The sequence below is a fragment of the Carettochelys insculpta genome, chromosome 3 (genome assembly GCF_033958435.1).
Source record: "Carettochelys insculpta isolate YL-2023 chromosome 3, ASM3395843v1, whole genome shotgun sequence".
In the NCBI taxonomy this organism is placed as follows: domain Eukaryota; kingdom Metazoa; phylum Chordata; order Testudines; family Carettochelyidae; genus Carettochelys; species Carettochelys insculpta.
Window position 1 is genome coordinate 99,390,705 of NC_134139.1, and position 20,368 is coordinate 99,411,072.

Below are 20,368 nucleotides of genomic sequence, written 5' to 3' on the forward strand. Positions count from 1 at the left end.
TGATTTACCTTTGCCAAAGCAGAGCGTTATTCCAAATTTCTCCATTTTATCTTTCTTCAAAAAGGTTTATTGAGAAACAATCCTATTCCAGGTTCATCCTACTTGTCTCTTTCAACATTTGCTCAGTTTTGAGGACTGTACTTGATTTGGCAATGCCGTCTCTTGTCTCTTAGGTTTTATGAGAAGCAATCCCATTCCTAGCACATCCTGTTTTCCTGGTACACCCAAACCGTTAAGCTGCTTAACATTGTGGTAAGACGAAGCTGCATACTGAATTTGGTAGTTTTAGCTCTTATTCTTGAGGAGTTCTTGATCAAACAGACAAACTCTCTCAAATACATAATACATAAGAAAAAGCTTTTGTTTGAATGAATTTTTTAATTAAAAATATTTATCCACCGCCTATCCCCATAGTACAAGTTACCATAACTAGCATCACCGGAAATCTGCATGTGCATAATATGGTTTAGATTACAAGCAATAAAACTTTAAAAGCATAGGGAGCCCAACCCTTTGTAATATTACAGCTGTAAAGAGCAGAGATGGGAAAACCTCACTAGTGGTCTCAATATTAGGGATGCCAAACCCAACAGATAACAAAAAGGCGAGAGAGAGGTGCAGCTCAAACAAGTTCCTGAATACAGCCAGGCTCAGTTGTAGGGGAATTTCTAACAGCAGTACATTCCAGAGGGAATACAGAGATACAAATCTCATAGAACTGGAAGGGACCTCAGCAGGTTATTGAGTCTAGTTTCTGTGACCAAGAAAGCCCTGTTACTTGCCTCTTCATTTGTCTCCCTTGGACAGTGATGGGGTAGATCACCTGGCAAATCAGAAAGGGCGGGTACAGAGGGTAGCTAAGTCCTAGACTTTTAAGGGCTCTGTAAAGATGATCATCCCACTTATGGAAATTATCTGACACATTTAATAGAAAATGTTAGCCTTCTGCAGTTTTTGGTGCATCCTCTATAAATAACTAAAAAATGACATATTTTCTACTAAATAGGTAAACAAACAAACAAAACCAACTCATAAATCCATTTTATGGGTTTTTAATTTATATAGAATCATAATTTATAATCCTTATTCAATTCTGTAGGCATCTTTCAGTTCCATAAAGGGCACCTTGAAATTCATTCAAAATGGGCTTGGCAGCTAGCAAAGACTGCACCATATATTCTCTTATCATACAGCCATTGTGCTCAGGAGGCATTTGGCAATATCTGAAGCTTTCAAGTGACTTTATGGTTAGGCTTATGAAGAGAACTTTTAAGTAGTCTATCTTAGAATAACGTGATTACGTTCAAGAAGAAAAAGCATAGGTGTCCAAAATGCTCTCCAAAGTTGAATAAAAGCCTTTTCTGGTGACTTATTTGTGGATTCATGGGCAGAATAAATTTCACAGCCCATCCATGACTAATTATCGTTACTGAATAGAAAGCCAAACTGCATACAGATAATTTAAAGTTGGCACAATAATAGTACGTCAGATTTCCATGTATCACTTTCAATGAAACCATGTCATTTTTATATTTGTAGTTTACAGATTTGTATTCTAGCAAGGAAACAAGTTAACAATCAACGTGACACACGAGGTACAGGGATATTTGTCAAACAAGTCATGAACCTGAGCTGAGGAAAAGAGGAGCTTGTGTTTTATTTTTTGAAACCTAGTTATAGATATGTGTGGCTATTTAAAAGATGCTGGGGATAGATTTTCAGTCACAGTCAAATACACAGACTATAGAAATTGAAGATTTACTGGCACTGACTAGCTATAAATATCCTTTAAGAGTTTTATTGCAGTGAGTGGCAGTATGGTGATTTACTCAAACTAGAGAACTAGCTTACCTTTCATAAAGGAAAATGAGTTGGGTGGCAATTGGGAGAACAACCGTATGACTATATCAACAAAAAGATTTTCTGGATTGGTAACTTCTAGTGAGTGCAACCCCATAAGTGGTGATTCAAAGGTTAGCCAGCCCGGTGGTAAAAATACCCTACTCCACCTAAGTAAGCATTGGCTAAACTACACCATCCACCAATAGATATGCACCCACTGGAAACTGCAGGTAAAATATATCCTGATGTAGTTAAGGTTTACATAGTTGTCTGCACATGGAGTTATTCCTGATTATCAGTGTGTGTGGACTCAGTTATTTCAGAATATCAGTATCCGCACAGAGACCATCAGAATTTTGTTTTTACCTGCAAGGGATAACACATCCAATATATATGAATGATGAGAACAAGATATTTTAGAGGCAGTGGATTTTACGTTATTAATATAAGGCTACATATTAGAACTACAACAGAAAATTTAAATGATTGAACTTTTGTTTCTGAGAAGTATTTTTGTATAATCTTTTTATTCTTACTTTTTTCCTTTACTCATAGGAAGAAGATCTTGTAGGCAGGAACTGTCATTTACTATTCGTTTTTATAGGGGTTATCACACTGAGCCTCCCTTCCCTGGTCAAGACCTGTGGGCATTACAGTACAGTAAGCCCTCAATATAATGGACTAATGGGGGGTAAGGTTGTCCGCTATTACCAAAAGTCCATTATCATAGAATCATAGAATACTAGGACTGGAAGGGACCTCGAGAGGCCATCGAGTCCAGCCCCCTGCCCTAATGGCAGGACCAAGTACTGTCTAAACCATCCCTGACAGGCATCCATCTAACCTGTTCTTAAATATCTCCAGCAATGGAGATTCCACAACCTCCCTTGGCAATTTATTCCACTGTTTGACCACCCTGACCGTTAAGAACTTTTTCCTAATATCCAACCTAAGCCTCCCTTGCTGCAGTTTAAGTCCATTGCCTCTTGTTCTATCCTCAGAGGCCAAAAAGAACAAGTTTTCTCCTTCCTCCTTATGACACCCTTTTTGATACCTGAAAACTGCTATCATGTTGCCCCTCGATCTTCTCTTTTCCAAACTAAACAAGCCCAGTTCTTTCAGCTTTTCTTCATAGGTGACATTCGCTAGATCTTTAATCATTCTTGTCACTCTTTTCTGGACCCTGTCTAATTTCTCCACATCATTCTTGAACTGCGGTGCCCTGAACTGGACACAATACTCCAGCTGAGGCCTAACCAGCACAGAGTAGAGCGGACGAATGATTTCTCGTGTCTTGTTCACAACACACCTGTTAATGCATCCCAGAATCATGTTTGCTTTTTTTGCAACAGCATCACACTGTTGACTCATATTTAGCTTGTGGTCCACTATAACCCCTAGATCCCTTTCTGCTGTAGTCGTTCCTAGATAGTCTCTTCCCATTCTGTATGTGTGAAACTGATTGTTCCTTCCCAAGTGTAGTAGCACTTTGCATTTGTCCTTATTAAAGTTCATCCTGTTTACCTCAGACCATTTCTCCAATTTAATCCAGATCATTTTGAATTATGACCCTACCCTCCAAAGCAGTTGCAGCCCCTCCCAGCGTGGTATCATCTGCAAACATAATAAGCATACTTTCTATGCCAATATCTAAATCGCTGATGAAGATATTGAACAGAACCAGTCCTCACACAGACCCCTGCGGAACCCCACTTATTATATTTTTCCAGCAGGATTGAGAACCATTAAGAACTACTCTCTGAGTACAGTTATCCAGCCAGTTATGCACCCACTTTATAGTAGCCTCATCTAAATTGTATTTGCCTAGTTTTTTGTAAGAATATCATGCAACACCATATCAAAAGCGTTACTAAAGACTAGGTATACCAAATCTATCGCTTCTTCCCTATCCACAAGGCTCGTTATCCTACCAAAGAAAGCTATCAGATTGGTTTGACATGATTTGTTCTTTACAAATCTATGCTGGCTGTTCCCTATCACCTTACCACCTTCCAAGTGCTTGCAGATGATTTCTTTAATTATCTGCTCCATTATCTTTCCTGGCACAGAAGTTAAGCCGACTGGCCTGTAGTTTCCTGGGTTATTCTTATTCCCCTTTTTATAGATGGGCACTACATTTGCCCTTTTCCAGCTTCTGGAATCTCTCCTGTCTCCCATGATTTTCCAAAGACGATAGATAAAGGCTCAGATGCCTCTTCTATCAGCTCCTTGAGTATTCTATGAAAGGGTTTACCTGCCCGCCCACCCCTGCCAGGCTCTCCCAGCCCCAGCCTCACTGCCATCAAAAAAAACCCAAACAAACTCTGTGACTCACCAGAGGAGCTGCTGGACCCCACTGTGGCATTGGAGGCGCGTGTCAGCAGCTGGTGGCGCTCCGCCACACAGCTGGAGCCACTTTGCCATGTGCAGCTGGAGGCATCTGGCTGCACAGCTGCAGCAGCCTCACTGCACGTGGCTGGAGCTGCTTCGCAATGCAGCTGAAGCCGCTTCACCCCACACAGCTGGAAGGGCCACCGCACAGCCTGCAGGAGCTGCCGCAAGAGCCCCCATGTACACATGGCAGCTCCCTTGGAGGAGGTGGTGGCTCCCCCAGGCTCCATCAGTGGTAAGTTACTTAACTTTTTTTTTGGGGGGAGGGATGATTTTACAGACCCCCAGCAGACTTTGGGAACAACGGGGTGACATCTGTTGTTCCCGAAGTCCGATAAATCGGGTTCCATAAAATTGAGAGTTTACTGTGGTACAGATAATACTTAGGAAACATTCAGCCCAAGACAAAATGAAATGTGGTGTAAACTAACTGTACAGAGTCATGCACAGTAATTCTAAACAAATAAAAAGTACTGTACAGGTTGTAACTCTAAAAACTGGGATTCTCTGGTCTGGCCAGACCGTGGATGTTCCTGGACCAGATAACTCTACTTACTGTTCATTGTCTCTTCAGTATTTTAAGATGTATATCTGTTGCTTGTACAAGTTACAGTGATAGTACTGCTTTAAAAGTGTGTTCATACTGGGCTTGATTTCCTAAGCAAGCATTGACTGAGGTTCTGATAATGAAGTGACAGTTTCTCATTTTGCTGCAGAAGTGTTAGAATTTATTGGGGTTAAGCACTTGAGTGGCTTTGCATACCAATTTTAGGTTCCAAAGAAGTTATAATGCTTTAAAGTGTGAAGTGTAAGAAATGTGTAAGTGACAGCGTGGGTTCAGCTTAATGGCTACTTGAGAATGGAGGAGGAAACAGAATCTTGACTGATAATGAAATTTTCCATAGGGCTCATTTACAAACAGCAAGCAGTTACATTTTGTGGTCATGTTTTTGCTTGTAGTCATAAGCAAATCTTATCTGGATAGTACACACTGTGCTTGGGCACTCAGCTTTTGTGACTCATAAGAAAACATTGGGGAGACACAGTCATGCTCAGTACAGGGGAATTGGAATCAGTAGCCCTGAGTTAAAACAAAAAAGCAGTCAAGTACCACTGTAAAGACTAGCAAACTAATTTATTAGGTGAGCTTTCATGGGACGGACCCACTTCTTCAGACCATAGCCAGACCAGAACAGACTCAATATTTAAGGCAGAGAAAACCAAAAACAGTAATCAAGGAGGACTCTGTGCCTTAAATATTGAGTCTGTTCTGGTCTGGCTATGGTCTGAAGAAGTGGGTCTGTCCCACGAAAGCTCACCTAATAAATTATTTTGTTAGTCTTTAAAGTGCTACTTGACTGCTTTTGTGTTTTGATAGTATATAGACTAGCACGGCTACCTCTCTGTTACTAGCCCTGAGTTGTATGTCTGATCTTGCCACTAACTCATCTCTGGCAAGGCACTTAAATACTTTTACCTGAGTTTCTTTTGCCATAAAATACAGCTACTGCTATTTTCTTGCAGGATAAAGAGGGTGTGAGTATTAATGAAATACTGTTTGTAAAGCATTTTGAGATAATTGCATGAAGTTATTAATTTGCATTATAAGGAAGCAATGTGTAATTGCCTGGCTCCTGCTTAACCCTCATGAGTTTTTTTTTTTCTAGCTGTAAGGCTACATGACTGTTATCATACTTTAGTTGCTACTGTTTTTTGGTTTGGAGGAACATTCCACATGCTATAATATTGTTTGCTAAGAGAAGTTTCTCCCTAATTGTTCTTTGGCTCCCAGACCTTCTGAATTAAAAGCTAAATTCTGCTTTTAGAAATTTAAAAGCTTTGCACCCACTCAGGACATTCCCTCATTTTCTAGCTCTTAGGCCACATCTACATTAGCCCCAGACTTCGAAATGGCCATGCAATTGGCCATTTCAAAGTTTACTAATAAAGTGCTGAAATGCATATTCAGCGCCTCATTAGCATGTGGGCGGCCGCAGCGCTTCGAAATTGACGCGGCTCACCGCTGCGTGGCTCGTCCTGACAGGGCTCCTTTTCGAAAGGACCCCGCCTACTTCGAAGTCCCCTTATTCCCATCTGCTCATGGGAATAAAGGGACTTCGAAGTAGGCGGGGTCCTTTCGAAAAGGAGCCCCTTCAGGACGAGCTGTGTCAATTTCGAAGCGCCGTGGCCGCCCGCATGCTAATGAAGCGCTGAATATGCATTTCAGCGCTTCATTAGTAAACTTCGAAATGGCCATTTGCGTGGCCATTTCGAATTTTGGGGCTAGTGTGGACACGGCCTTACTTTTTAGTGAACATACCATGATTCTGTCTGTGCTCTCTAACATTTGCCCTTTAATGAAGTATATATTTAGTGATGATGATGGCAATCACGCGTTGCCAAGTATGATCTTCTTCCATGGGAGTTGTGGATCCTCAGGTGGCTGATAAGGCCTATCCTTGAACCACAGGTTCTGTTACAATGAGCACAGATGTTTTCATCTACGGCAGGAGGCTGTTGACCATGACTGAAAACCTGTCTCTCCCTCCTATTCCTAGTCCCATTCAGAAAGCCCAAAAATGCACAAACAAATGCCAATGAGAGGTGAGTGGCCTTTTAAAGACATATTTTAGGAGTAGCTGAGAAATTGTTTACATGGTGATTCTTTGCATAAAGAAAATGAAACTATCTTATTGAAAAGGCAAGTGCTTAGGGCATGGATCAGCAACCTTCGGCTCTTAAGTAGCCACTTGTGGCTCCGAGCGCTGCTGATGCTGACTCCACGTGTGTCTCCAGAGGTGGCTGCTGCATAAATTCCATTTAAGTGCTGGCAGCTCCAGAGCCACTGTGCAGTCAAGGGTGGTGGGGAGCCCAGAAGTGAAAACCACCCAGCAGGGGGCCACCCCACATGGGCAGAAGTCAGCCAGCAGGCGACTAGGGGCAGCTGAGCCAGCCCTCACGGGAGCTAGGCAGCCCACTAAGAAGGTGGCGAGGAGCTGTGCGCTGATGCAAGTTAATCCTAGGGGCAGAGGGAGGGTGGAGGTTAGGGCTCAGAAGAGTTAAGCCTGGGGGTGGGGAGGGAGGTTGGGGCTCAAAGGGGTTAAGGCTGGGGGTGGAAAGGAGGGTTTGTGGGATGGAGGAGTAAAGCCTGGGGATTGGGGTTGGATTTTGGGGCTGAGGTGGGTACAGGCTGGAGATGAGGTAACAACTTTCTAACTGGTACAAATAATTGTATGTGCACTGTTATTAAAATAGGGGACCTAAAAAGCACAGTTTGATGTTATTTATTAAGGACTGTCTCATATTCACATGCATCATGGCTCTTCAAGGATTGATTTTGTAACTGAATTTGAAAAAATGGCTCTTCTTGTGATTCTGGTCACAGACCTCTGGCTTAGGGCTATCTAGTTATCACAAGCATCTCTATTTGATGGATTTCAGGGACAGATAATGCCACATCTGCCTATTGCAAGGCTTAGAACACTGGGTCAGATCAATGGTCTATTAGCCCAGTATCTTGTTTTCAGTGGTAGTCAGTGTCAGATGCTTCAGAGGGAATGAACAGAACAAGGGAATTTCAAGTGATCTATTCCCTGTTATTTAGTCCCAGCTTCTCACAGTTGGAAGTGTAGGGACACCAGGAGTATGGGGTTGTTTCTTGCATCTTCCTCTGAAACATATAGTTTTGGTCACTGTTGGAGACAGGTAATGAAACAAGAAGGATCATGAATTTTATCCAGTATTGCAAGTCCTATTTTCCTGACTGTATGATCATACCGTGTACCTATAACTATAAATTGTGCATTGCTTAGCATAAATTTGGACAGAAGAGCATATGTGAAGTAGACATGTCACTGCAATAGTTAATGTTGTCATTAAATCTGATCTACATTCTAGGTTACAGGTGTGTGTGCATGTGTGAAAGACTGTGATATCCTGCTGAGTCACTGGACTAGCTTGTTTTATTCTTTAAATTATGTAAATTAGTTTATGACTCAAAAGTCTGTGCAAGATTCTATTCTCCATTTACAATACATACCAGTTCTGCATGAAAGAGTCATTCAGAAAGAACCTTCCAACAGTGATGTATGTATGAGAAAGCCAACTGTGGTTGCTATAACTGAATAGTTAACTAGCACAGGATAGGACAATTACTTCTTAGACAGTGGTTACCTTCTCACCTGCCCCATTCTCTCATCACAAATAATTGTAATTGTTGTGTATGGAAAAAAAGAAACAGAATTTGATTGGACTAATCAGACCTTGCACTGTGTGTGATATATAGACTATGTTTACTTTTATAAAGCATATGCAACTTGAATCCATGTAGCATTAATGGACTCAATATCAATGTTATATCGTGTGGCAACTGGAACAGCCACCGTTCTGGTTTTGCAATAGTGTTTTTGCTGTATCTAGCCCTAATTGTAAAGCAGGTTGAAATGTTATTCCCAGACGTGCCAGAAGCAAAGTGCTGAGTGTAATTGATTGGGGCTGGCATGGTCAGCATTTTCTGATACTGAGTCCCTTGTGAACAGTGACCACATATTTAGGCCCTATCTGGAACAGAAAACTGGAGAACGCCCTAGGAAGATGTGTGCGATAATCTTCCATTACTTCCCTTTCCTTATCTACTATATATATATATATATCTATATATATATATATATAGTAGATAAGGAAAGGGAAGTAATGGAATATAGACACATACATATATATTTTCCCTATTTAATTAAAACATCAAAAGGTGCCTTGGTAGAATTGATAGATACCTGTGCTGGCCTTCTAAACAGAGTTAAATTTTAACCATCTCCATGCTATTATTTTATTGCTGTAATGCCTAAGGGCCTCCTTGTGTCAGCTTCTATACAAAACAAAGTTAAAGCCAAGCCTTGTCAAGGAGAGACTGCAATCAAAATGTGTAAAACAGACAAAGATAGGAAAAAGGGAAAAACCACACAAGGAGAATGACGTAGGTCTTATCCCAAGCAATAAAATAGCTTACATACCAAGGTAAATGAAGCAGCTGCTGCATATGAACATGCAAGGAAACTGTTTTTCACGTGACTTTCTTAACTGCTTTATCGACAGGCTACGTCTACACTACAGTGATCTGTTGACAGAAGTTACTGTTGGAAGAGATTTTCCAGCAAAACTTCTGTCGACAGATCACGCTCACACACAAAAGCAGACTGAAAGAGCAATGTGCTCTGTCAACAGAGAGTGGCCAGAGTGGCCAGCCACTCTGTCAACAGAATGGCCAACTGGAAGATCTGCAAATGTTGCCTGGTGAACCGGAAACCCTGCGTGTTGACAGACGGCCCCCCGGAGCATCGACACAGTGTTTTTGTCAACAGAAACTGTTATAAAGGCATTATTCCTCATTGTGGAGAGGTGGATTGCTGTCGGCTGAAGTGCCAACTTTTGTTGTCAGTCTGTCGACGAAATGCATTTTGTGTGTAGATGCTCCACCAGTTTTGTCCCTGAAATGGTGGTTTTCACATTATAAAACTCAGTTTTAAATTTCTTATTGTTTTCCCACAGTTTAACCATTTGGCATGATATTTTCTATGTTGGTGTCTTTCTCAGGCTGACAATTTTGCAAAGTTTCAGCCAAAATAGTGCATCAGTTTCCAAGAATTAAATTAGGAAAAACTACTTTGCTTTACTTGTGTTCAAAGAAAAAGCACAAGAGATTTTTTTCTTAACAACTCTAGAGCCCCCAGATTTGGAGCAAGGACTTGAAATTTGGCAGGAAGGTGCCCGTAGTGAGGTGCTGTGGCCCCCCCAACTCAGAGGCAGAGGAGGCTGCTCAGAGACCCTGGTGGGCAGGCCCAGAGCCAGAATACTTGTGTCCCACCCCTAGAGGGCGGTGCATAGAGCTGGAAGGGCCAGCGGCGGGACTCAAGGCCCATTAAAGGCCAGGCCTCCAAGCAGGGTGGAGGGCTCTGACCAGGCTCCTGGGTGCCAGGAGCGGGGGACCCGCCAGCAACCAGCCTGCCGGTGAGAGCTGTCCCCCAGCAGCCCAGACCAGCCTGGGCAGCTGCAGCTAAGCCTGCTGTTAGGCCACTACGCCAACTTCCCGGATCTACGGGGGCCCTTGTGCCAGTGGAGGGCCCCCTCCTCTGAGGCCCTGCCAGGACCAGAGACTGCCTGTGGCTAGTTACCCTGGGGTTCCAGAAGAGCACGGTCCTGGACTCCTGCCTGATGCCCACAGTGCTGAGGCCTCCGACCGTCTGGAGCCCACAGTCCTGCCACCTATGGACTATCCGAACAACGTGGAGATGTCCGACTGGCCGGACCTACCGAGGGCTACCTACCAGAGGAGACCCACCAGCCTGGACAGGCGGACCACGCCGACTGGGACTCAGCACCAATGGAGGCTGAGGTAGGAAGTGGCCTGGGGAACGCTCCTCCTGAGCCCATGGTGGTGTGTTGCAGTCTGGATCCCCACTACCAAGCTCAGGGTGTGAGCGATTAGTACGTCCCCGGGCCGGGAGGCAGTGGAGTGGGAGGGCCTGCGTCCCCCTACCCCACCACCCTGGAGAGGCAACCCCTCGCCTCTCCAAAGCCACCCTGATTGGTGGATAGTGGCACACCTGCAGCCCCGCCCTGAACCAAGGGCTCGGCTTCCCAACTGTTGCGTGTCTGTTGCCATGCCCTGAACTAAGAGCTGGGCTTCCAAACTGTCTGTCTGACTCCAGCCATCCCTTGAGCTGTGTCGGCCCATGCCACCTAGAGGGGGCAACTGCCATGGGCCAAGGTCGTTACAGTGCCTTCTGTTGTCCCCTATTATAATGTATCCAAATTTGGCCAATTCAATAGGCTTTGTAAAATCTGCAGACTGCACACGTTCCATAGAGATTTCTGAGATTTTAGCTACTAAAATCTGTGAAGATTCTCTTTCCCCCGTCCATCCTCAGATTGAGCAGGATTTTCCCTGCAAGTGCAGCTCTGGGCTGCTATTTGCCATGCCGAGTCTGAAGTCAGGCATTTCAACTGAGAGCAGAAAGACTGTCCACTCCTGTGCTCTTGGTGTCCCTTCATGGGACTCAGGCAGCCTGGACAAGAAATGTAGCTGACACAAGAACCGAAGGGGAGACCAAACTAAGGTTCTACAGACAACTTCACTTTTGGCATATCCTAACTTTTGAGTGCTTGCCTTTACAACCTTAAAAATGTTCTTTTAACATAGTTCGTATGGACATTAATTTATACAGGGCTTCTTATAATCATTGATACATTTACTATAAAGGTAAGCTAAAAATATATCATCACCACCACCACCATGGCATCAGCGCCCATTGGTGTCTGATGCCTCTCTCGCTATTTCCTTCCATCTTTCCCTCTCTAGTGTGGAGTGGCTTAGTTTCTGTAGACTAGCTCTGTGCCAATCTACTATATCATCTACCCATTCTCTGTGGGGTCTGCCTCTCCTATTTAAACTGTCCATTATGCCGAATACCAGGGTCTTGGTTTTTCATTTGTCGTTAATTCTGAAGATGTGCCCAAATAGCTGTAACTTCCATTGTATAACTTTTTGCAGTGGGTTCTCTTTTGGCTGTTTCTTCCTACGTAATTGCTTGTTGGTGACCTTCTGCATCAATCCTATTCTCAGGATCTTTCTATAGCAACAACTCCTCTCAAATGCCAATATTCTTCCGTTTGAATCTTTCATTATCACCCATGTTTCACATCCATACAACATGCTGCTGAATACATACATTTTCAAGATGCTCAGCATTGTCCCTAAGCTAATCGCTTTTCTTTTCCAGATCTCATCCATCACCTTCAAACTAGCTGTTGCTTTTGCTATTCTCATCACTATTTCCTTCTTACAGTCTAGATTGTATTTTATGTTGCTCCCCGGATACTTGAACTTCTCTGTGTTCTCTAGTTCAATCCCATCTACACTGATCATCCTTCCTATTTCCTTATTTCCAAATACCATTGTTTTGGTTTTATCAATGTTCATAATCAGTCCATACTGCTTCCCTTCCTCATTTAGAACCTGCACTGGTTTTTGCTAGCTTCTCCTCATCTCCCTCAATAACTATATCATCCACGAACCTCTAATTGTTAATTCTTATCCCATGCACAGATATCCCTTCTACCTCTTCCGCGTGATGAAGATACTCAGCAATATCGGATCTCCTTGTTTCATACCTCTACTCGTTCTAAACCAATTTCCCAACTCTCTGCATGTTCTCACCACTGCCTCCACATTGTCCCCGATATCCTTCAACAACTGTATCAGTCTGCTATCCACTCTGTATGACTCTAACACCGCCCAAGTTGCTTTCTGATCTATACTGTCAAATGCCTTCTGAAAAAAATTGACGAAGCAAGTGTAGATGTTCTTGTTCTTTTGTCGAGATTTCTCCGCTATCAATCTTTGCACCAATATCTGCTGTATGGTACTTCTATCTTTCCTGAACCCTGCTTGCTTGTCCATTAGATGTTCTTCTATCCACAATCTTAGTCTCTCTGTCAGTATCATCATCAGCACCTTCCTTAGGTCATTAGTTAGGGTAATCGTTCTGTAGTTCTTGCATTCCGATGCACTTCCTTTCTAGTGTATAGTCACTATCATGGATCTTGTCCATTACTTAGATGCCTTCCCTTCTTTCCATGCTACATTACATAATTGATGTGTTTCCTGAATCATACTTTCTCTGTCATATTTAATCATCTCTCCCATGATCTTATTTCCAAGGTTCTTGTTGTTCTTTAGTCATTTCACTGCTCTACTTCCTCCATTGAAATATTGGTCTCACTCTCAATGTTCAGTGGAGATATCTCTTTCAGTTCTTCAGTCAATCTCTCTGAGACACTTGGGTCCAACTGTGCTTTGTATAGATCAGTGCAATATCTCATTCATCGCTGCATAATTTTCTCCTTGTTCATCAGCCCCCCTTTGTTCTCATCTTTGATCACCATCTGCTTCGGCTGCCACTTCCTATTAATATTCCTAATCATCCTATACACCTTCCTGGTCTTACATTCGCTGTAATACCTGTCTGTATCTTCACACTGCTGCTCTAACCATTTCACATTATCTTTTCTGGCTGCTTTCCTTACCTCACCTCATTGCATTTCACCCTATATTGCTTTTCCACCCTCTCAGAAACATCTCTTCTGAGCTTCAGTGCTCTCTTTTCTTGTACCAACTTCAGTGTCTCCTGTGTGATCCACTTCTTATTAACCTTCTCTTCTTCTGGAACAGTCTGCTCAATTGCTTCTTCTATTGCCATGGCTATCCCTTTGACTCTCTTTTCTAGGTCTTTCTCTGTGGCTGCATTCTTAATCTTCTCTTTGAGCACTGCTCTCTACTCATTCCCTAGTTCTTCTTCTCCTAGCCTTGATACATGTCTTCGGCTATGTCTACACTAGCCCCAAACTTCGAAAAAATGGCCATTTCGAAGTTTACTAATGAAGCGCTGAAATACATATTCAGCGCTTCATTAGCATGCGGGCGGCCGCAGCACTTCAAAATTGACGCGGCTCGCCGCCGCGCAGCTCATCCCAATGGGGCTCCTTTTCAAAAGGACCCCGCCTACTTTGAAGTCCCCTTATTCCTATGAGCAAATGGAAATAAGGGGACTTCGAAGTAGGTGGGGTCCTTTCGAAAAGGAGCCCCATCTGGATGAGCCACGTGGCGGTGAGCCGCGTCAATTTCAAAGTCCCCTTATTTCCATTTGCTCATAGGAATAAGGGGACTTTGAAGTAGCCGGGGTCCTTTCAAAAAGGAGCCCCGTCTGGACGAGCCGCATGGTGGTGAGCCGCGTCAATTTCGAAGTGCAGTGGCCGCCCACATGCTAATGAGGCGCTGAATATGTATTTCAGCGCTTCATTAGTAAACTTCGAAATGGCCATTTGCATGTGTATGTCTAGTGTAGACATAGCCTTCTTGTCTTAAACTTTGTCTTACACTTTCTCTTGAGTTTCATCTTGATGACTCGGATCACAGTCTACTGATGTCAAGCTATATCTCCTCCTTGGAAAGTACAGCTGTACTGATATTACCCATCTTCTTATCAAAATCATATCTATCATGTTCTTGGACTTCCTTTCACTCAACTGCCCTGTCCACTTCCTACTGTCCTTCTGTTGGAATCTCATGTTGCAGATCACCATCTCATGCTCCGTAGCAAATTCTAGTAGTTTCTCGCCTCATTTGTTTCTTTCTCCATATTCAAACCTTCCCATGACTCTCTCACAACCTTTGTTATCTCTTCCAACCTTCACGTTCCAATCTCCTCCGATGATCAACACATCTCTCTTCAGTATTTTCTATAGCATCTTTGTCAAGTCTTTACAGAATAGCTCAATCTCTTCCTCCATACTGTCTGATGTGGGCATATACATCTGAATGACCAAGACATAGAACGGTTTTGCTTCGAATCTCGCTACCATAATTCTTGCACTCATCAGTTTGTATCCTAACAATGCTCCTCTAGCTCTTTTGCTAAAAAGGACTCTGCCTTATGCTTCGTTTCGTTCCCTGCCCAAATGACTTTGCAACTGCACATCTCTCTCGATGCCATCCAACACATCTCCGCCAGTCAAAGTATATTGCGTTGGTATCTCTCCATCTCCTTCCAAAGCAGCTCTAATTTTCCAGTTGCCCACACTGTTCGGATGTTCCACATTCCGACTGATAGTATACATGTTAGTTGTAATTTTCTTTCTGTAGCCAACTTATCGACCCAGCCCTGATCGCTCTTTTGGTGTCACAGACCTTGTTGGTGACGTCCGAGCCAGCGTATTTTATCATTTAGTCATACTGACATCAGATTTCATTCATATTGTTGTTTTACGGTCAGTGCATCCTTACTCACCTGACCAACCCTGCTCCTTCATCCAGGTTTGGGACTGGAATGGAACCCCTAGAGGCTTCATAGTGGAATTTAAAAATATATGGGGGTTATGATTTTTTTTTTTTTTAAAATAAGAGGTTGTCAACCTAAGAAGTTTGAGCAGCACTGGTCTGGATAACTGTCTCTTTTGTCATTGATATGCCAGGACCCAATTTGACAAAGATGCACCAATTGTATTGCATTGTGCAACTTATCCTTAGGTTAAACTTTCCTAAATATCTATTTTCATGATCAACCACAATGATTTCTGTGCATCCATTCTCTGTCTTGTCAGTAATCCTCATATCAAAATTCCATAGCAAAAATTAGTAGAATGCATTTACAACAGCATCAAATGAACCATTGTAGTCAGGCATGTTAGTGATTCAGATATATCAACATTTCTGTACTTCTGCTGAAAGATTTTTTTGTATTTCTCAAAGTCTTATCAGTTGACTCACTGCGTATTTACGGATGAGTTTTAGACATGTGGAACAGAAATAGAGCTCTTTGAAGATAAGGATTTTGATAATGCTGTTCTAGTACTTAAATGAAATGATAAATATTAGCGTTTCTAAGTAGATATAGATTTCTTTCTGGAGAGCACTTTTAAGTTTATTTTAAAATATTTTAAAACATGTGCACTGCTATATTAAGTAATGTTTAAGGGAGAGGAGGGAGAATAATTTGTTGTCTCCTCTTCCTAACTTGGCAGAGAAAGTGTAGTAGATACTGTTCTGACCAGCTCCTTCTATCTTAGGCTGACCACAAAAATTACACCGGGGTTTTCTGTACAAAGTGATGTAAATGAGTTTATGCTAACATATAAGCTCTGCTGTGTCTTTGCACTTACTCAGGACAGACTGATGTCCACCTCTGCTTCATATTAGCTGTGATACTTAACCTGAGATGAATAACACGAAAAAGGTCCTGGAACAAATGGGGAGAAAGATGAGGCCCAGAGAAATCAAAGCACAGCTCCGACATAACCTCCAGTTTACAGATCTTCTTGATTTTACATTCCATTTTATTTACAAATGCATGAAAAAAATGTGAATTTTTAAAAACTATCCTTCGGTAATTATATGCAGTTTAAATTGACCTGTCAGACTGTCTGCTCTATTTTTAGCTTCAAGCAGAAATTCAGCACATTTATTTAGAGGTGGCGGTTATTTTCCAAACAAAGCAGCGGTTCCCAACCATTTCCAGAGGGTGACCCATTATGACAATTCAGGAAGATGTGGTGACCCAAGGCAATTCAAAAAGCGGGGCAAGGTTGGGTGCGGGGTGGGTTGGAGAGCCAGTGCTGTAACTAGCTAATTTAGCGCCTGAGGCAAGAATATAAACTTGCCCCCCTCGTATATATATTCATAGCAGCTGCTTCATAGAAAAGGGGAAATACAATAATAAAATAACACTATGTTTATTATAGTTAATCAGAGTTGTGGTGGGGGGAAAGACACTCATCCCCAAACTGCTCCCCCTGGCTTAAACCCCACAATCAGGGACTAGGGGAGTCACACTCAGGGGCTGGAATTAAATAACACCATGTATTGTATTCTTAAAAGTTTAGAATCTGACCCCTGAAGCTGGAAGCCATCCAGGACCGAGCCCCAGCTGGCAGCGCCAGCTGCGAAAACCCCAGCCAGGGCTGTGAGGGGACCCCCAACCCCACAGCTGGAAGCTGGCTGGGGCCAAGCCCTGGCCAGCAGAGCCAGCTGCAGGAAACCTGGCTGAGGTCTGGGGGAGACCCTGCTCCTGTGACTAGAAGCTGGCTGGGGTTAAGCCTGGGCAGCAGTACCAGCCATGGGAACCCTGGTTAGGGAGGGGCCAGCTGCAGGAACCTTGCTGGGGGGACCCCACATACTGCTGAGCCCTCCCTCCCAACCTCAGACTCAGGCCCCTACCTTACCTGAGCCTGGCACTGCTGCTTGGGTATGCAGTTCTTTGCCCTGCAGCTGAAATGGTTCTCAAATTAATTGATTGTCTTAACTGCCTGATGGCTGTTAATCCAATTAAGAAGTTGAGAACCACTTCATGACTGTGAATGGATTCTTAAGTGCCACCTTTGGAGCTGCCTAGCCCAGCTCCTGACCCTTTTGAAATGTAATGGTGACCCATGGGTTGGGAAACCCCGAAACAAAGGCTTTGGAATACAGACTTTCTTTCTAACTATGATAGTTATCTTTTTCTGAGACTTTTATGTGTTCTTTAACAGATGCTCTTTCTCTGTCCTGTGTTTCTTAAATTGCTCTATTTCAGTCTTCTGTCTGTAGATGCTGTCCTAGTGACCTCTATTGTGATACTTCCTTTAAATGCTCCTGAGTGCTAAGGAATAGATTATCAGTTTCTAAATTAAACTACATTAGCCTGATTTAGGAGCTAATTTAATTTATTATTACACAATCCATTACGTGTATATACTACATAACATTGGGAATGAGAATAAAGGTGTCATCAGTATGAGAGTGTATTACTAACTGTAGTAGTCATACTTTGCGAAACTATGACTGCATTACACAGGACACTGCAGATATCGTTTAGCTTCTGTCTTGTAAACTGCTCCACATGCACTATGCAAAGCCATACTGAAGTCAGAAGAGCTAAGCACTGATGTAGAGACCCATAGATGGGAGCCCTGCAGGATCACAGTGTTTATCCCCCACCATGCCCATCATGTACATGCCACATCTTTTATAGAAAAACTACTTTAATAATGCTTCAGAGAGCTTTAATAAAGCCAGATATAATTTATCAAGCTGTCCATGTTGTACAGGAAAATTCAAAACTTAAACATGTTAAACCTGTCTATAAAATTCCTTAAAAAGTTTATGATTCTTAAATCTAATATTTCAAACTCTTTTAGGGTTATAAGATGGGAATCTCTCTATTCCACTATACAAGGTTCCTGTTGGTAGGAGGGATGCATTGCTAAATACCAAATCTTAAAACATGTCACCAGCCCAGTTCTGGATAGTGCTTGCCCTGGGCCTCATGCCAATATGATATTTTGAGAATGGAGGTTTGATTGAGAGATAGGAGAAAAAAATTATAGGCTGATTTAAAAAGCTTGACACATTTACATTCCTTGAAGAGATAGGAAATGGAATTTTGTTTTTACCCTGTGGTGTTTTTTTTTAAAAAAGTATGTATAGCTTTGGCTAGATCCTATCGGCACAATTCTGTTCTAAGAAAAACTTTTTTCCCTGACATTAAATCACTGATTTAAAACATTAAAGCAAGATTTCTCTTGATTTTATGTTAAGATATATCATGAGCCGTTCACCTACTGGAAAAGAATCAAGATTTGGATAGCAAGGATGAAAAATATGAAGAGAGGAAAGGAGAGGTTCATCACTATAAGAGCATTACATAGGATTATTCATTAAAGAAATATTTTCCAACTGGTACTCACTGGGACAATGCACGAACATTCTGCAATTATACAAGTTGTACATCATCACAGAACTTGGCCAATTATGTGTATCTAATATGTTTTGTACAATGTGTATGACACTATGGAATATCTGGGGGAAAAAAGACCATGTAATTAACAAGAGGTTTTTTTAGCATAGCATGACAAAGAGGTGATAGGATCGATGCAAGTAATTATCAAAGAATTCTGTTAGTCAGGAGCCAGAGAAGCATGCTTATAAGGAAAATAATCTTTTGTGATGCAATGTATTTTCCATCTACGACTGCTAATTGTTTCCTATCTTACCCCCACATTATTCTAACATACCTCCATTCTTTTCAGGCTGGTCTCCAGAGAAGTCTCAATTTTATTTATTTTCAGGGAAATCTCTTGCAATACTGTATAAGCAGGACAAGCAAAATAGCAAGTTATGTTGTGATTTCTATTAGGTGACAGAAAAGTAGCAAAGTACACTTTGAAATGCTTCCAGGTGCATGTCAAATATTAAAAAATACATATACAAGTACACTTCTTTCTGGACTGATTTGTCCCTGTAATTGTATTGTGTGCTCTAACACAGCATGTGTAGGCTCCTGTTACATGCAGGTTCAATGGGAGGCTTCCTGGCTCAGGTAAAAGTCTGGTGTAGAAAATGAGTACATCTTTTTCCATTTACCTGTCTCACATGAGACCATTGCTACGATGACTTGTACTGTCACAATAGCAGAAACCACTCTTTGGCTAGGTCTACATTACAGCAATGTGCCAACAGAAGTTTTTGCCAGAAAATATCTTCCAACAAAACTTCTGTCAACAGATCATGGCCAAACTGCCAAGCAGATCGATCTCAAGAGCAATCCGCTCTGTCAGAGTGGCTGGACTGCCCATCCACTCTCAACAAAACGATGAACTGGAAGCACAGCAGACAGAGCTGCCTGGTGTCCCAGAAGTCCTGTCTACTGACAGAGGTCTCCCTGGAATGTCTAGCCTAGCTTTCTGTCAGCAGATCTGTTGATAGAGGCATTATGCCTCATGGGGAGCGGGAGAAGGCTGTTGACACAAGTGCTATGTTCTGTTGATTTACTGTCAATGCCTTGGGATTCTGGTATTGGAGGGGTAGCCGTGTTAGTCTGGATCTGTAACAGCAATGAAGGGTCCTGTGGCACCTTATAGACTAACAGAAAAGTTTTGAGCATGAGCTTTCATGAGCACAGACTCACTTCATCAGATGCTGGTCCAACTCCAGGTTTTGTCGACAAAACCCTTTAGTGTACATATAGCCACACTGATAATTACAATCAGGTACAGCACAACTCTGGCATCAAGTGGCCAGTTAGAGTCACTGCAGGTATATATTTCTGATAGCAACCACTTTGCATAACAACTTCCGGACTCCAAATCATGCGACCATATGCTAATGAGGCACTGGAAATTTACATCTGCACCTCATTGGCATTTTCTGTGCTGTTTATTCGCAGGCTGTTTTAGGAACAAATGGCATGTGTAGAAACGACCCTGCTGTTCACACCTCCACGTTAGCTGCTCATCAGCTCTGGCCTTCCTCTTGCCTAGGACTCCCTCCTCTTCATGAGCCTGTATACTTAGACCTCTGGAAGCTCTACTACATTGCACCTGATGAAGTGGGTCTTTGCCCATAAAAACTTATGGACTTCTTGTTTTTACCAATACAGACTAACACGGCCACCCTTCCGATAACAGTAATTCAGGAGCTCGTATACCCAAATGCAGTACTCAGTTGTCTTTCAAGTTTCTAACAAAGCTCTCATCGATCTCCCTGCGTGTAAGATCAGACAAGTAGTTCTGTGAAAATATGGATGTTGTAATGCAGATATTGCAGAAG

At 42.5% G+C, this 20,368-nt stretch overlaps 1 protein-coding gene and 1 long non-coding RNA gene across 2 annotated transcripts in view; one reads left to right on the plus strand and one right to left on the minus strand.

Moving 5' to 3' along the window:
• Window positions 1-20,368, minus strand: part of STX11 (syntaxin 11) — a 54,783-nt gene that overhangs the window by 33,800 nt on the left and 615 nt on the right. Inside the window, exon 2 of the mRNA XM_074990440.1 lies at window positions 18,835-18,905. The gene's annotated coding sequence lies outside the window, so the exon portion shown is untranslated. The remainder of the gene's footprint in view (window positions 1-18,834; window positions 18,906-20,368) is intronic.
• On the plus strand, window positions 151-18,897 carry LOC142011272 (uncharacterized). Its single transcript, XR_012645028.1, has 4 exons — window positions 151-252; window positions 2,398-4,468; window positions 6,704-6,837; window positions 18,359-18,897. It is a non-coding gene; the product is annotated as an uncharacterized LOC142011272 (long non-coding RNA).